Raw genomic sequence first — 17,227 nt, forward strand, 5'->3', positions numbered from 1 at the left:
ACATGCTTGTTCATTCAAGTTGTTTGTTGGTTTGTCTTTCATGTCGTTTGTTGGTTTGTCATTCATCAAAACCTACGAATACAAACTTCGCATACAAGCAACATGATTTACAGGGAAGTTTTCAATACCTTGTACCATAGGCACCATGACCTTCAAGAAGGCCTTGTGTGACTTAGGGTCAAGTGTAAACCTCATGCCTCTCTCTGTAATGGAGAAGCTAGGGATCTTTGAGGTACAAGCTGCAAAAATCTCACTAGAGATGGCAGACAACTCAAGAAAACAGGCTTATGGACTTGTAGAGGATGTTCTGGTAAAAGTTGAAGACCATTACATCCCTACTGATTTCATAGTCCTAGAGACTGGGAAGTGCATGGATGAATCCATCATCCTTGGCAGACCCTTCCTAGCCACAGCAAAGGCTGTGATTGATGTTGATAGAGGAGAGTTGATCATTCAAGTGAATGAAGAATCCTTTGTGTTTGAGGCTCAAGGATATCCCTCTGTCACCATGGAGAGGAAGCATGAAGAGCTTCTCTCAAAACAGAGCCAAACAGAGCCCCCATAGTCAAACTCTAAGTTTGGTGTTAGGAGGCCACAACCAAACTCTAAGTTTGGTGTTGAACCCCCACATTCAAACTCTAAGTTTGGTGTTGGGAGGTTCCAACATGGCTCTAAACATTTCTGAGGCTCCATGAGAGCCCACTGTCAAGCTACTGACATTAAAAAAGCACTTGTTGGGAGGCAACCCAATGTTATATTTTGACTATTTTCCTTTGTTATTTTATGTTTTTTTGTAGGTTGATGATCATGAGAAGTCACAAAATCAATGAAAAAAGCAAAAACAGAATGAAAAACAGGAAGAAAAATAGCACACCCTGGAGGAAGAACTTACTGGCGTTTAAACGCCAGTAAGGCTAGCTGTTGGGCGTTTAACGCCCAGTCTGGCACCATTCTGGGCGTTTAACGCCAGAAAGGGGCACCAGACTGGCGTTAAACGCCAGAAAAGGGCAAGAAGCTGGCGTTAAACGCCAGAAATGGGCACCAGCCCGGCGTTTAACGCCAGAAATGGCTAAAAACGCATTTTTGCATGCCATTTGGTGCAGGGATGACTTTTCCTTGACACCTCAGGATCTGTGGACCCCACAGGATCCCCACCTACCCCACCACTCTCTCTCTTCTTCACCCATTCACCAATCACCTCAACACCTCTTCCCCAAAAAACCCTTCACCTATCAAATCCCATCTTTCCCTTCACCACCCACATCCATCCTTCACAAAACCCCACCTACCTCACCATTCAAATTCAAACCACTTTCCCACCCAAACCCACCCTTAATTAACCGAACCCTACCCTTTCCCCACTCCTATATAAACCCTCCTTCACTCCTTCATTTTCACACAACCTAAACACTACTTCTCCCCCCTTTGGCCGAACACAAAGCCATTCCCTTCTTCCTCATTTCTTCTTCTTCTACTCTCTTCTTTCTTCTTTTGCTCGAGGACGAGCAAACCTTTTAAGTTTGGTGTGGTAAAAGCATTGCTTTTTGTTTTTCCATAACCATTTATGGCATCCAAGGCCGGAGAAACCTCTAGAAAGAGGAAAGGGAAGGCAAAAGCTTCCACCTCCGAGTCATGGGAGATGGAGAGATTCATCTCAAGGGTGCATCAAGACCACTTCTATGAAGTTATGGCCTTGAAGAAGGTGATCCCCGAGGTCCCTTTTTCACTCAAAAAGGGTGAATATCCGGAGATCCGACATGAGATCCGAAGAAGAGGTTGGGAAGTTCTTACCAACCCCATTCAACAAGTCGGAATCTTAATGGTTCAAGAGTTATATGCCAATGCATGGATCACCAAGAACCATGATCAAAGTGTGAACCCGGATCCAAAGAATTGGCTTACCATGGTTCGGGGGAAATACTTGGATTTTAGTCCGAAAAGTGTAAGGTTGGCATTCAATTTGCCCATGATGCAAGGAGATGAACATCCTTACACTAGAAGGGTCAACTTTGATCAAAGGTTGGACCAAGTCCTCACAGTTATTTGTGAAGAGGGCGCCCAATGGAAGAGAGATTCAAGAGGGAAGCCGGTTCAATTGAGAAGGCATGACCTCAAACCCGTGGCTAGGGGATGGTTGGAGTTTATCCAACGCTCAATCATTCCCACTAGCAACCGGTTCGAAGTTACCATAGACCGGGCTATCATGATTCATAGCATCATGATTGGAGAAGAAATAGAAGTTCATGAGGTTATATCTCAAGAACTTTATAAGGTGGCAGACAAGTCCTCTACCTTGGCAAGGTTAGCCTTCCCTCATCTCATTTGTCACCTCTGTTATTCGGTTGGAGTTGACATAGAGGGAGACATCCCTATTGATGTGGACAAGCCCATCACTAAGAAGAGGATGGAGCACACAAGAGACCCCACTCATCATGAGATCCCTGAGATGCCTCAAGGGATGCACTTTCCTCCACAAAACTATTGGGAGCAACTAAACACCTCCCTAGGAGAATTGAGTTCCAACATGGGACAACTAAGGGTGGAGCACCAAGAACACTCTATCATCCTCCATGAAATTAGAGAAGATCAAAGAATCATGAGAGAGGAGCAACAAAGACAAGGAAGAGACATTGAGGAGCTCAAGCACTCCATAGGATCTTCAAGAGGAAGAAAGACATTAAGGTGGACCCGTTCTTTAATTTTCTTGTTCTTTATTTCTCTGTTTTTCGAAAATTATGCTTATGTTTATCTATGTTTGTGTCTTGTGATCATTAGTGTCTTAGTGTCTATGCCTTAAAGTTATGAATGTCCTATGAATCCATCACCTTTCTTAAAAAAAAATGTTCTTAATTGAAAAAGAGAAGAATTGCATGAATTTTGAATTTTATAACAGTTTAATTATTTTGATGTGGTGGCAATACTTTTGTTTTCTGAATGTATGCTTAAACAGTGCATATGTCTTTTGAATTTGTGGTTCATGAATGTTGGCTCTTGAAAGAATGATGAAAAAGGAGACATGTTACTGAGGATCTGAAAAATCATAAAAATGATTCTTGAAGCAAGAAAAAGTAGTGATTTAAAAAAAAATCAAAAAAAAAAGAAAAAGAAAAAGAAAGAGAAAAAAAAGAAAGAAAAAGAAAAGAAATAAGGTTGTGATCCAAGGCAAAAAGAGTGTGCTTAAGAACCCTGGACACCTCTAATTGGGGACTCTAGCAAAGCTGAGTCACAATCTGAAAAGGTTCACCCAATTATGTGTCTGTGGCATGTATGTATCCGGTGGTAATACTGGAAGACAGAGTGCTTTGGGCCACGGCCAAGACTCAATAAGTAGCTATGTTCAAGAATCATCATACTTTACTAGGAGAATCAATAACACTATCTGGATTCTAAGTTCCTAAAGAAGCCAATCATTCTGAATTTCAAAGGATAGAGTGAGATGCCAAAACTATTCAGAGGCAAAAAGCTAAAAGCCCCGCTCATCTAATTAATACTGATCTTCATAGATGTTTTTGGAATTCATTGCATATTCTCTTCTTTTTATCTTATTTGATTTTCAGTTGCTTGAGGACAAGCAACAATTTAAGTTTGGTGTTGTGATGAGCGGATAATTTGTACGCTTTTTGGCATTGTTTTTAGTATGTTTTTAGTATGATCTAGTTAGTTTTTAGTATATTTTTATTAGTTTTTAGTTAAAATTCACTTTTCTGGACTTTACTATGAGTTTGTGTGTTTTTCTGTGATTTCAGGTATTTTCTGGCTGAAATTGAAGGACCTGAGCAAAAATCTGATTCAGAGACTAAAAAGGACTGCAGATGCTGTTGGATTCTGACCTCCCTGAACTCGAAGTGGATTTTCTGGAGCTACAGAAGCCCAATTTGCGCGCTCTCAACGGCGTTAAAAAGTAGACATCCTGGGCTTTCCAGCAATATATGATAGTCCATACTTTGCCCAAGATTTGATGGCCCAAACCGGCGTTCAAAGTCACCCTCAGGAATTTCAGCGTTAAACGCCGGAACTGGCACAAGAATGGGAGTTAAACGCCCAAACTGGCACCAAAGCTGGCGTTTTAACTCCAAGAGGAGTCTCTACACGAAAATGCTTCAATACTCAGCCCAAGCACACACCAAGTGGGCCCGGAAGTGGATTTTTATGTCATTTACTCATCTCTGTAAACCTTAGGCTACTAGTTCTCTATAAGTAGGACCTTTTACTATTGTATTTTTATCTTTGGATCTTTGGATCATTTTAGAGCTTTTGATCATGTTTTTATGATTGAACCCTCTTTGGGAGGCTGGCCATTCGGCCATGCCTAGACCTTGTTCTTATGTATTTTCAACGGTGGAGTTTCTACACACCATAGATTAAGGTGTGGAGCTCTGCTGTACCTCGAGTATTAATGCAATTACTATTGTTCTTCTATTCAATTCCGCTTGTTCTTGTTCCAAGATATCACTTGTTCTTCAACTTGATGAATGTGATGATTCGTGACACTCATCATCATTCTCACCTATGAACGTGTGCCTGACAACCACCTCCGTTCTACCTTAGATTGGGTGAATATCTCTTGGATTCCTGATACACGATGCATGGTGGATCTCCTGACAACCGAGTGCTCGCCTGACAACCGAGCCAGCCATTCCGTGAGATCAGAGTCTTCGTGGTATAGGCTAGAACTGATGGCGGCATTCAAGAGAATCCGGAAGGTCTAACCTTGTCTGTGGTATTCTGAGTAGGATTCAATGATTGAATGACTGTGACGAGCTTCAAACTCCTGAAGGCGGGGCGTTAGTGACAGACGCAAAAGAATCACTGGATTCTATTCCGGCCTGATTGAGAACCGACAGATGGATAGCCGTGCCGTGACAGGGTGCGTTGAACATTTCCACTGAGAGGATGGGAGGTAGCCACTGACAACGGTGAAACCCTTGCATAAGCTTGCCATGGAAAGGAGTAAGAAGGATTGGATGAAGACAGTAGGAAAGCAGAGAGACGGAAGGGACAAGTATCTTCATACGCTTATCTGAAATTCCCACCAATGAATTACATAAGTATCTCTATCTTTGTCTTTATGTTTTATTCGTATATCAACCATATCCATTTGAGTTTTCCTGACTAAGATTTACAAGATGACCATAGCTTGCTTCATACCAACAATCTATGTGGGATCGACCCTTACTCGCGTAAGGTTTATTACTTGGACGACCCAGTACACTTGCTGGTTAGTTGTGCGAAGTTGTAGTGATCACAATTTCGTCCACCAAAGAGAAACGTTAGAAATGTTAGAAGGCATGCGCCTACAGGCCAAACATTCATTCAAAATCCGATCTAGATCCAACAAAAGCTCTACGCATTTTCTTGCCTGTTGATGAAGAAGAATATTCATCAGATGATCTTGGATATCATTACAATGAATCTGAATATTGCAACAGCATATGCAGTGATGAAGAAGATGCACAGCCAGCAGCATACCCACAAGGAAATGCAGATGCTCGGGTTCAACAAGTGCGTTTAGATGTCAGAATGGAGTTTGAAAGCATGGCATTATTCAAGAAAGTAGTAAGAAAGTATAACATCACCATTGGACGGAGCATTTTCTTCCCCAGAGTTGATCCGAAGCGATCAAAAGCCATATGTTATTATGAGAATTGTCCATGGAAGATTTATTGTGCACGAAGAACTCATCTCCTAAGCTATCAAGTGAAGACCTTTGTTGATTAACACACGTGTGCAAGATATAACAAGTGCAAATCAGCTGATGTAAAGTGGGTAGTGGATGAATTAGAGGAGAAGATGAGAACTCATCCAGCATTGACGGTAAAAGAGGCTGCACAATTCTTCAGAGAAGAGTATGATATAAATGTAAATTAAAGAATGATCTACCGGTGTATAGTCAAAGCTAGAAAGAGAATTGAGGGGTCGGAAAAGGCACAATATTCATTGCTTCGAGACTACGGTGATGAGATTTTAAAGTGTAATCCTGGTTCAACTGTCATTATTGAGACAACGCCGATGCCTGATTCAGATAACCTTTTTAAGAGAATATATATTTGTCCTGATGCTTGCAAGAAGGGTTTCTTAGGTGGATGTCGACCATTTATCTGCTTGGATAGGATGTTTCTTAAAGGGTATTACGGAGGGCAGTTGTTGGCAGCAATCGAGTAAGATGCTAACAACCACATCTACCCACCAATAGTGTATGCAATTGTTACTGCAGAAACAAAAGACAGCTGGAAATGGTTTCTTCTGCTGTTACGAGAGGATCTTGGTGATGGTACGTCACATGGATTTACTTTCATGAGTGATCAACAAAAGGTAACATGTGCATTTATTAGCTGTTGAGAGTGGTTATCCTATTTCAGTAAATTTAGAATGAATTAATGATTGTCTAGCTCCTAAAGTAAAGGTGTTGTGTTTGTAACTATGATTAGCCTCTTTGGCGTTAACATAATTATAATGAAGTGCTTTCTATTTATTAGAAAACATGTATGCATAAGATATTTATATGCTTTATAAGATTGTATGATTTTTTCGTGTTGTGTACCTGCAACATATTTATATGATTGTATTGTATGTTGGTATTATAATGTATGGTTGTAACATATTTGAGTTGTGCTGGGTATTGTAGGGTCTTATTCCTGCTCTACAGGAAGTTATGCCAGGATCACATCATAGATTTTGTTCTAGGTATATATGGCAAAATTTTACTAAAAAATGGAATGGTCTTGACTTCAAAGGAGCATTGTTTAGCTATGTAAAAGCTATGACGCCCCAGGAATTCGATGCTGTCATGGACAAAGTTAAGAGGATGAACCCTCTCGCATGTGAATATCTTAGGCAAATTGAACCTTGTCAATGGAGTCAATCACATTTTAGCGAGTGGCCGAAGAGCGATAACATCACAAACAACAATGCCGAGGTGTTCAATGGTTGCATTAAAAAGATGAGAGGAAAGCCAATTATCACCATGCTAGAAGAGATTAGATGTTACATTATGCACATCTTGGCTAGGAACAAGAAGGCACTGGTAGGGTATATGGGCAGGATTACTCCGGTTCAACAGAGTCGATTGGAAGTTGAAAGGAGGTATAGCAATCATTGGAGGCCGTTCCAGCGGGTGATTTAGCTGGTAACATATTTGAGGTTCAATGCTTGCCGATTAAGGTCAGCGTAGACTTGTGCAAGAAAACTTATAGTTGCAGATTTTGGAAATTAAATGGTCTCCCATGTCGACATGCTTGTGCTGCTCTAGCATATCAGAATAGAAGACCCAAGGAATATGTGAACAATTGGCTCACTGTTGGAGCATACAACAAAACATATGAGTTCCTAGTTCAACCTGTTCCTAGCAAGGAGTTTTGGGAAATGCATGGGTATGCAAACATTTTTCCTCCAGCATACAAGAGGCCGAGAGGAAGACCAACAGTGAAGAGAAACAAAAGGAATGATGCACCAGAGCCACAACCAAATCCTCACAGAGTCAAGCGAAAATATGGACCAATAGTTTGCCAATATTGTCTTATTGTATGATTGTTTACAATTAGTGTCATTTTGATACCATGTTATATTTGTATCCTCACTTGTTTCTGGCTTCTTTAGGCCGGACATAATAGTAGAACATGTCAAAAAAAGGACAACATGGCTGCACCCGAAAAAGCAGGACCAGCAGCAGTCCCAGATGCAGCACCGACAGCAGTCCTAGATGCAGCACAAGCAGCACCAGCTGCACCTGTAACAGTGCCATCTATGGTGATTCTGACAATAAAATAGTTATATCTGTTAATGCATAGTTTGTAATAGCGTCATAGTTTTTAATTGTTAATGCAATTATTTCCTCTCTAAGCAGATGATACCAAACCCTGATTCACTTATTCCTCCTCAAGCCAACCAACCTCCAATTCAACTGGCACCTATAAGACCACCACCAATCAGACCTTCAATGAGGAATATTTTCTCCGATAGCAAGAGGCCAACCAAAAGGAAGAATACCAAGAGGCCTCCTCCAACTCTATTCAACAACATGAGACCTCCTTCAATAAGCAACCCCTCAAGTAGGCCTATTGTTAGCCAAGAAACCATGCATGGTGCTAGTGCTCGAACATCTACTAGATTCATGCAATATATTTGGCGTATGTTCTCATCCGAAAAAAGCAATCCTCTAACAATTATGAAATTTGATTTTGTGTTTTATATATAGGTAATTGTTTCAATATCTTTTCAAATTTAGAGAATAAACTATTCTTTCTTATGTATTATTGCATAATAAACCTTTTCACACTAACTATATATTTAATAAAATCAATAAATAATTAAATTCTGACAGATTTTAAAGTAAACTAATAAATTAATCATTAGACTAATTTAATTTGGTTATTTATTTTATTTTATTTTTTTAATAAAAAAGGTCTTTTCTTAAAAACAAAAATGGTGACTCATTCCGAAATGGATGTGGGTAGTTGAAACTTGAAAATCTTGGAGCATGACCCAAGTTCCAATATTCTACCTGTTCAAAAATCAAAATCCATTATTCTAAGAGAAAAAGATAATTAGGTTCCTAATTTTTTGTCCCGCAGACATTTAAGTCTTTAAAGATTGAAAAATACATATACGTCCCTGACCTAATCAAAACCAGGACATTTAGATCCCCCTGTTACATTGAGCTTTTGAGACCTAACAGAGATGTCTGACGTGGAGTCCCATTACGGTGTGCCATGTGGAGGTGCGAAATAGTTAATGGACAAAATAGTCCCCACGCCAAAAATGACACCATTCAAGTCCCCCTCCTACACTCTTCTTTTTGCTTCTCTACATTTCTTTTAAAACCCATGAGACCACAATACAATTACAGAACCCCATAACAAAGATCAAAACTAAAAAGTCACAAAAATATTTTGTTTTTCCCTCCAAAAAGAAAGTCTCAGTTTCTTCCTTGTTGCGTGGTGGTGGAGTCGTCGAAGGAGAAGGTGAAGGGATTGCATTGTTTGGTTGTCATCTACAAAGGTAAACTTCGTTCACCTCGTTAAATCCTTTTCTATAAAAGGATTTTAGTTGGTACAGGGGTTCGGGAATAGATGCATGATGCATATTGTAATGTGAGTTTATTTTGTTGTTGGTGAGGGTTTGATTCACAAACTGCAACCTATCACATGAATGACACTGAAATCTGTGTTAGGACAAAGTTGTTTTGTGTAATTGTTATCTCTGATCATGAGTAAAATTGCATGTGAATAGAACTAATTTCTAAGTTTTATAGAGTAGTGAACCACACATTTGAATAAGTCAGAATGATAAAAATGGTTAGTTTATTTTTTTTAGATGGATGATTACTATGTGGTGCCAATTTTTCATCATGGGGATAATTTTATTAGAAGAGATGGTGGTGATCTTGTTTATGTACATGGTAAGGAAGAGAAGTTTTCGAAGATGGACATTAATTTTATCAACTTCGGAGACTTGATAACCTTGTTCAAGGGCCTAGGATATCAATCATACAAGGCTGTCTACTTTTATTTGCAATTTATATGTCATTATAATCTGAATTTTACATTGATTGTTAAAGGGGTATTCTATATTGTTAAAGATGTACTCTATATTATTCTATTTGCAATTTATATATAATTGTAATTTGAATTTTACATTGATAATTAAAGAAGTACTCTATATTATTCTATTTGCAATTTGTATGTAATTGTTATATGAATTTTACATTGATTATTAAAGGGGTACTCTATATTATTAAAGAAAAACTCTATATTATTCTGCTTGTACACTAATTTGTACACTCCATTTAGGTCTCCTGCCAAAGTTCCATCCATGGCCCCAAAAAGAGATCAGTTGAATCCTTCCAAGTCCAGGACAAAGTAAAAAATCTTCAGGCCGCACTTGACTAAGGTCCACTCCCATCCAACTCTCAGGCTCCACCATCAACACCAAGTGCATCAGCATCGAAGGAGACATTAGCAGTAGCTACTCCTGCTACAATAAAACTGTTGAAGTTCATTCTCAATCCATCATCTAACAATGCAAAGTGAAAAATTATGTCTCTCATTTTGTTTAGGTTTAATGTGTTTTCTTGTAATGGTTTATGACAAACTTGAGAATTTCTTTTTATGGTCCTTATTGTGTGTTGTTTCATTTTGGTCAAAGTAAACTTGTCAGATGATACCATGTAATTTAGCAAACTACATTGTTGGCAAATGTGTTTGTTCTTTTGAAGTTATATATTTTATTCTTTAAATTTGACAACTTTAATTTCAATCCCTGAACAATTGAGAGTATATTTTTAACAGTAATTTTATTGCATTTTCTTCACATACACTACAAAATACAGAGACTATGAATATCTTAAATGGCTTTAATCATTACAGCACATATTAGTAAAAAACACTACTCTCTGTGTTGCCATTTTTTTATTTCAGACACCACTCAATTGCTACACTTTATAACAACACACAAAGCAACTATAACAACATAAATGCACCATCCAATTGGTTTTTTTTCATCTCTAAAGCAACAATCCTCTCCTCCAAACTATTGATTCTATTTTTTAGCTCATGTCTCCTGTGATGCTCTTCAACAATTTCTATATCCTTCTCTCCCAAGGTCCTTGTATCAGAGTTCTTGAGTCTCACAATGTGTTCATCAAACCAGAAAAATGAGCAATGCAGTTCTCTTACCTACACGGTGTACCACAGTTCAAAAATCATATAGTATTTCAGGTGAAGAATTGTGCATAACCAACAAATTTCTTTACTTACCTTATAGAATGGACACCCAAAGAAAACTTTGTCAGAGGTTTTTGTTAGTCTTCGACATGAACATGATTGCATAAACTCCATAAAAGCACTTCGAGGAGATGTCCTCATCTTTCTCATCTCTGGCATGCAATGCAAACGTTCCCGAACTTGTTACGGACAGTTTCTGTCTTCTTCCTCCTTCACTTTTCCTTGAACTCGAGGATACACCATCAGCGGCCATGAACAACTTCATAGACCCCATTTTTGTTCACCTTTTTGTAGGATTAGGGCTATCGAACGGCGTTACTTTTGGTGTGAGGGACTATTTTGTCCCTTAACTATTTCGCACCTCCACATGACACACCGTAACGGCCACGTCAGCAGAATGGAGTTCACATTAGACATCTCCGTTAGGTCTTAAAAGCTCAATGTAACGGAGGGATCTAAATGTCCTGATTTTGAGAAGGTCAGGAACGTATATGTATTTTTCAATCTTCAAAGACTTAAATGTCTACAAGACAAAAAGTTAGAGACTTATTTGTCCTTTTCTCCTATTCTAATTTCTACCACCAAAAAACAAAGTTCCATTAAGCTCAACGGATTCTGCATCACTTCACACCTCTCTATTATCTGTTCGCTGCCACCGCCTGAGCCTCTCCACTTCTAGCTGCCAGCTGCCAATTTAGAGTGCTTCTATTGGGTTTTCTCTCTGCCGACATCTCATGTCTCTGTCGATGCCGCCGCTGCCTGATGCTCGTGTTTCTTCAATCTTCAACTGCTGCTCTGGTGCTGTGAGTCTGCGACAACGCCACTCAGCTTTGGTGCCAGCTCTCTTGCTTCCGCTCTTACCAGTCGCCACTGCTGCATTCACCGTTCTGCTTCTGCTGCTTTTTCGGTGCGAATTTGTGAGTATACTCTATTCTTCTGTGTGAATCTGTGGGCTTGATCTGGTGAAGCTTTAAAGGATGTTGGTAGATTTTGGTAGCTTGCAGTGTTTTATTGTTACTATGTTCTTGCATATTCAGTTAGAAGAAGCTTTAATGTTGTTACCTTTGATGGAGCTGATTCTGTTGTTTTTCTTTTGTTTCTGGACCTGTGAGCATCGTTATTGTTCCTTGTTCTTGCTTGCTATGCTCCCTTGGCCTTTGATCATAACTTTATTTCTAAAAGGGGAAAAATGCGGCTTTATAATTTTTGTGCTAATTCATGTGATGTTCAGCTTGATTGGATTGTTAACATTGCTGAGAAATGCAAAAGGAAGAAGTATGGGATTTCTGCAATACTTTGTGACTTGCCACCCTTTTTTTCCTAAAAGAAAAAAGTTATCTTTTAAATTTCTTGGACCACAAAATTGGTTTTAATTTGATTATGATTCAATTTTATATAATCCAATCCATGCATAGCTCTTTATTGATAATTGCATTGTGTTCTTGCTGCCTCTGCTGTAAGTTGAATTTTGCAAATTGCTATTGTGTTTTGCCTGCTAATTTTTGTTGATGCTCAATTCCTATAAACCTCTACTTGCTCTAAACTATTTTTAGTTGAACTGTCGTTGTTCTTCTGCATCACTTTTTATTTGTTTTCTCTTCCTGTTAAATTCTTACTTTCCTTACAGGCTACTATTGTTGAACCTGAAATGAACTGGGGACCTGTGGAAGATTATTTTGAAGAAGATTATTCTATTATTCGTCACTGCAGATTGCTCTCTTCCAATTAAAAATCTTTGCAAACTCACCCACAATTTCTCTATCCCTCGCTCCTTTATTTCCCCAGTACCTTTTAAACAAAAGTTAATATCTTTTACCTTTATAACCGCATTCACTTCAGTTCAGAGAATCGCAAATTTTTGCAGAAATTTGAACTTTGTTGAGCAGCTTAGTTCAATCAGATGCTACTGCCATAATGGTGGTGGGCATAAGGAATGGACTGAGGAAATTGAGTACTTGGATGAATCGGGTAGTATTCTTTACAAGGGTAAGGGTATAAGGTCCGTGGAGTGATAGAAAGAATTTATGCCGGTCTAGAATTTTTCAATAAAGAGATTACTTCATTGCAAGCATAGTCTAAATCAACAATGGATTCTCCATCAAAGTTTAATTTTGGTTGCCACGAATGCAAATCCAATAAAAATAACCGAGAGTATTACTCCCGAGTCGTTCTCACTAGGAATTAGAATCGAGTGCTCAAGTATTGGTTTTGAGGTTCAAGGGGGTTTGCGAATAAGAGGACAAGAATTTAAAAGACAATAAAATAAAGCAAACAACTAAAGATAACAATAACTAAAGAAGCATTCATGGCAAAGATTGAGAATCAAGGTTTTTATCCTAGTCATTAATCATAATACAACAATTACCAAGTACTAATCATATTTCGTTATCTCCAATATCGGGAGAAAGTTAAATAGACCTAATTAATCTCAATCCATAAGTCCTAATCAACTTACTAATTGAATTAGTAAGAAATTAGCGTCAATAAAAATAATATTAACTAACAACTCTAGATTTGTGGAGCTATTTAATCCTGTTTATATATACTTTCTATGACAAATAGCTCCATAAATTTCTTTCTGCAAAAATGAAAATCGAAAAAGAGAAATATCCTTCATTTTTTTCTTCAATTACGAGACATGATCATAACTTTCTAGGTAATATATAATATATCATCTCATGTTGACTAATAAATTCCATTAATTTACACCATGAATTGTCACTTTACTATTCTTTGGCAAAGTACCAAGTTATTACCATAGCACAAATTCGTATCAATTAGATTTTAACAAGTCCTTATTACATTATTAAATGGCATCATTTAATGAGGAATTTTTTTCAATTTGCATGGCCACCACTGGGTCCATAGTTCTGTTGTTGAGGAAGTTAGAGTACCCTACAGAAGAGTGCTTAGGTTGTCTCCTCGGGTCCTTCAAATCAATGTAATAAAGCCTAAAAATTAAAGAAAGATGATATTATTAACATGTTATTTTTTGCGTGCATATTCTTGTAGAAGAGACTTCACGACATATGCGGATGTGTGTTTGAGAGAATTTGGAGACAGACTGACAGAGTCAAACATTAGACAACAGTGAATGAAGGAAATGCTTTTGTAAAAGGTGGCTATGATATGGGATACTTACCACCTCAACATTGTTCTCCTTCTTCTATATTTAATTGCTCTAAGGGAGCTTCTTCAAATGAACCATACTTAGCAACACATAATATGTTGTTAGCTCATGCATCAGTTGCAAGATTGTATAGGAACAACTACCACGTAAATAACGGTTACTATTATTACTCTCTGTCTATTAAAAGTATAATTATTTATGTGTTTTTTTATTAACTTAAATTTAAAAAAAAAAATCATTTTATGACAATTATATTTATAACTATATGTCTATATTAGATATACACCATAATAATTACCCATACATTTAAGTATTATATAATTAAAATTAATTAAAATTGATAGTGTATTACTTGTAATAAGAATTATTAAAGATAGAATAATTTTAGTAAAATTTTAAAATTAAAACCTATTTTAACCCAAAAAGTGCACGAGGTTAAAAATTTTCAACCCAAATTTGGCAAGAATAAAAAATTTTGGGTCGTGTATATTACAAGGTCGAGTTAAACCTTAATTGTGAATCCGTATCATATCTATTTTGATGATGACATTTATAAATGGTAGATACTCTCATGATAATATCTTCACATGAAAATAGCATTGTAAACTATTAGATGATTTGATATATTTGGCAAAATATATTTGATTAATTAAGCATCTAAAAGTTTATAATGACATTTTCATGTGAACGTTGTCCTTTGTAAATTTGAGTAATTTATTGTAAAACAAGATATGATTCATGTAGGACAAGCAACATCGATTAATTGGGTTTAATCTCCTTACTTTTGGTTTTGTTCCTCTAACAAATACAAGTGAAGATATAATTGCTACTCAGAGGACTGAGCCTTCTATCATGGGTGGTAAGTATGATATTAATTATAATATAATAATTTCTCTTTACAATATAATTCAATTGGGTTGTGTGTGTTTTTTATGGTTGTAGGTTTTTGAATCCCTTTATTTTTTGGGATTACCCTAACACCATGAAAAAGAATGTTGGTTCAAGGCTTCCAGTATTCACGAAAAGTGAATCAAATTTGGTGAAAGGCTCAATTGACTTCCTAGGAATAAATTTGCGTAAATGGTCAAATTAGTCTTTAAAAAATTATTCATTCTTTAAATTGATTTTCGAAAGATTTTTTTTAATCAAATTCGTCCTTTAAAAATTTTTAATTAGTCATGTTAATCATTTTGTCACTTTGTTGATAGTGTCAAAATTTGTTAATGTAACACATGAAGTGACATTCCAACATACATCTAAGAGTCTTATTGACTATTAACATGATTATTTTATGAAATTATATCAAATCAAAATTTAATTGAAGAGAAAACTTGAAGCATTGGAATTTCCTAATTTGGAGTTGACTTGATCTAATTTCATAAATTAATCATGTTAATAGTCAATTAAGACTCCTAGGTGTATGTTGGAGTGTCATTTTACACGTTACATTAGTAAATTTTAACACCATCAACAAACAAAATAATGCAAAGACTAACATGACTAATTTAAAATCTTTAAAGGATGAATTTGACTAAAAAAATCTTTCGAAAACCAATTTATAGAATGAATAATTTTTTAGGGACTAATTTGACCATTTACTTTATGTTTCATTTTATGTTAGGGACAATCCTAGAAGTCTATGTATAAAAGATAGAGATTATGTAGCAGATATGGCTGTGGAACTTATAGGAAGGTTTATACCATATTCTATTTACTTAAGTTATCATCTATTTATTTAATTGAGTAAAAAAAATCTAATTATATATGTTATTTTTGGATGTAGCTTATACCAGAAACGAAACATCTGATGAGGTAATAGTAGCGTTGAAACTTAAATAAATTTTATTTTTTAATATTTTAATTTATGCATGGGTGATGTTTACACTAACTTGTTGGTTGGTACGGTTTAGATTCCAATCATTCCATGGACTTTACAAGGGTTGCTTGACTCATTGAAGAGTATTTATGGAAAATTTCCAATTTACATTACATTCAAGAAAATGGTTTGCTTCTGTTTATCTTGTCTCTCCAACACAATATAAATTTGATAACAAAATACATTGACTTCTTTTGAAATTCAACTGTTACTGTATACACAAAAAATTAGCTAACACATCAATTAGCATAAGATATGTATTGAAATACAAAATACACATTCAAAATGAATTACACATGTATGATTATGATTAAATTTCGATTGATTATTGTGTCAAGTAGATGACATCAACATCTAAAAAGCTTCCAATTCTTTTGTCAAACAAACCAATCATAGAATGAAAGGATATGATCATTATTTTTTGGACTTCACAGGTCAACAAACACGTAGAAATTCATCATTGGAAGACTGGCCGAGGATAAAATACTTAAAAGAATACATTGGAAGTATACTTGATATGCTAAGGTAGTACTTCCATTTTCATCTTTAGCACTTTTCTTTTTTTCTCCATAAAAATTTATTGAACCTTTGCTAATTCAATTTATAATTATATTTTTTTGTGATGTTGAAAGGAATGGACATGACATAAGAGGCTATTTTGTATGGCCGTTCATTGATGTGTTCGAATTATTAAGTGGATATGAATTCACTTATGGCCTTTATTACATTAATTTGAAGGACCCCACTTTGAGGAGACAACCTAAGCTCTCTTTTGTATGGTACTCCCTCAACAGCAATATGGATCCAATGGTGGCCATGCAAATTGAAAAGAATTCCTCATTACATGATGCCATTTAATAATGTAATAAGGACTTGTTAAAATCTAATTGATACGAATTTGTGCTATGGTAATAACTTGGCACTTTGCCAAAGAATAGTAAAGTGACATATTAATCGAATTTATTAGTCAACATGAGATGATATATTATATGTTACCTAGAAAGTTATGATCATGTCTCTTAATTGAAGAAAGAATGAAGGATATGTCTCTCATCCGATTTTCATTTTGCAGAAAGAAACTTATGAAGCTATTTGTCATAGAAAGTATATATAAGCATGACTAAATAGCTCCATGAATCTAGAGTGATGCCTAAATATGTTTGAAAAAGCTTAAAAGAAGTCTTTCTATTGTAGCAAAACTATTCCAGCAGTACAAACAAAGCTCTTCATCTACATTGCATGTGAAGCAGCACCATAACAAACAACATGTTCAGCATGTATAGCAGAAGAGCTATTCATAGTTAGTTTAACACTTCCAAAAAATAGCTCCTCCAGTTAACACCAACAAAATCTGTATCCTGTCCATGTAGTAAATTGCATTGAAGTCCTCAACTCTTTGGAGGACAAACATGTTAGGAACTTGGGTATTATGCAGTGTCCAAAGTCCTACATCGGGTAGTATGAAATGTTTGATGTTGTATTAAGAAGAGTGGTTCTTCC

The 17,227-nt window shown here is 36.4% G+C and overlaps 1 pseudogene; it reads left to right on the plus strand.

The window, feature by feature from the left end:
• The first annotated feature begins 11,467 nt into the window (after positions 1 to 11,467).
• LOC114927819 (putative beta-glucosidase 2) lies at positions 11,468 to 16,782 on the plus strand (annotated as a pseudogene).
• Positions 16,783 to 17,227: the final 445 nt, after the last annotated feature.

The sequence above is a fragment of the Arachis hypogaea genome, chromosome 6 (assembly GCF_003086295.3).
Source record: "Arachis hypogaea cultivar Tifrunner chromosome 6, arahy.Tifrunner.gnm2.J5K5, whole genome shotgun sequence".
In the NCBI taxonomy this organism is placed as follows: domain Eukaryota; kingdom Viridiplantae; phylum Streptophyta; class Magnoliopsida; order Fabales; family Fabaceae; genus Arachis; species Arachis hypogaea.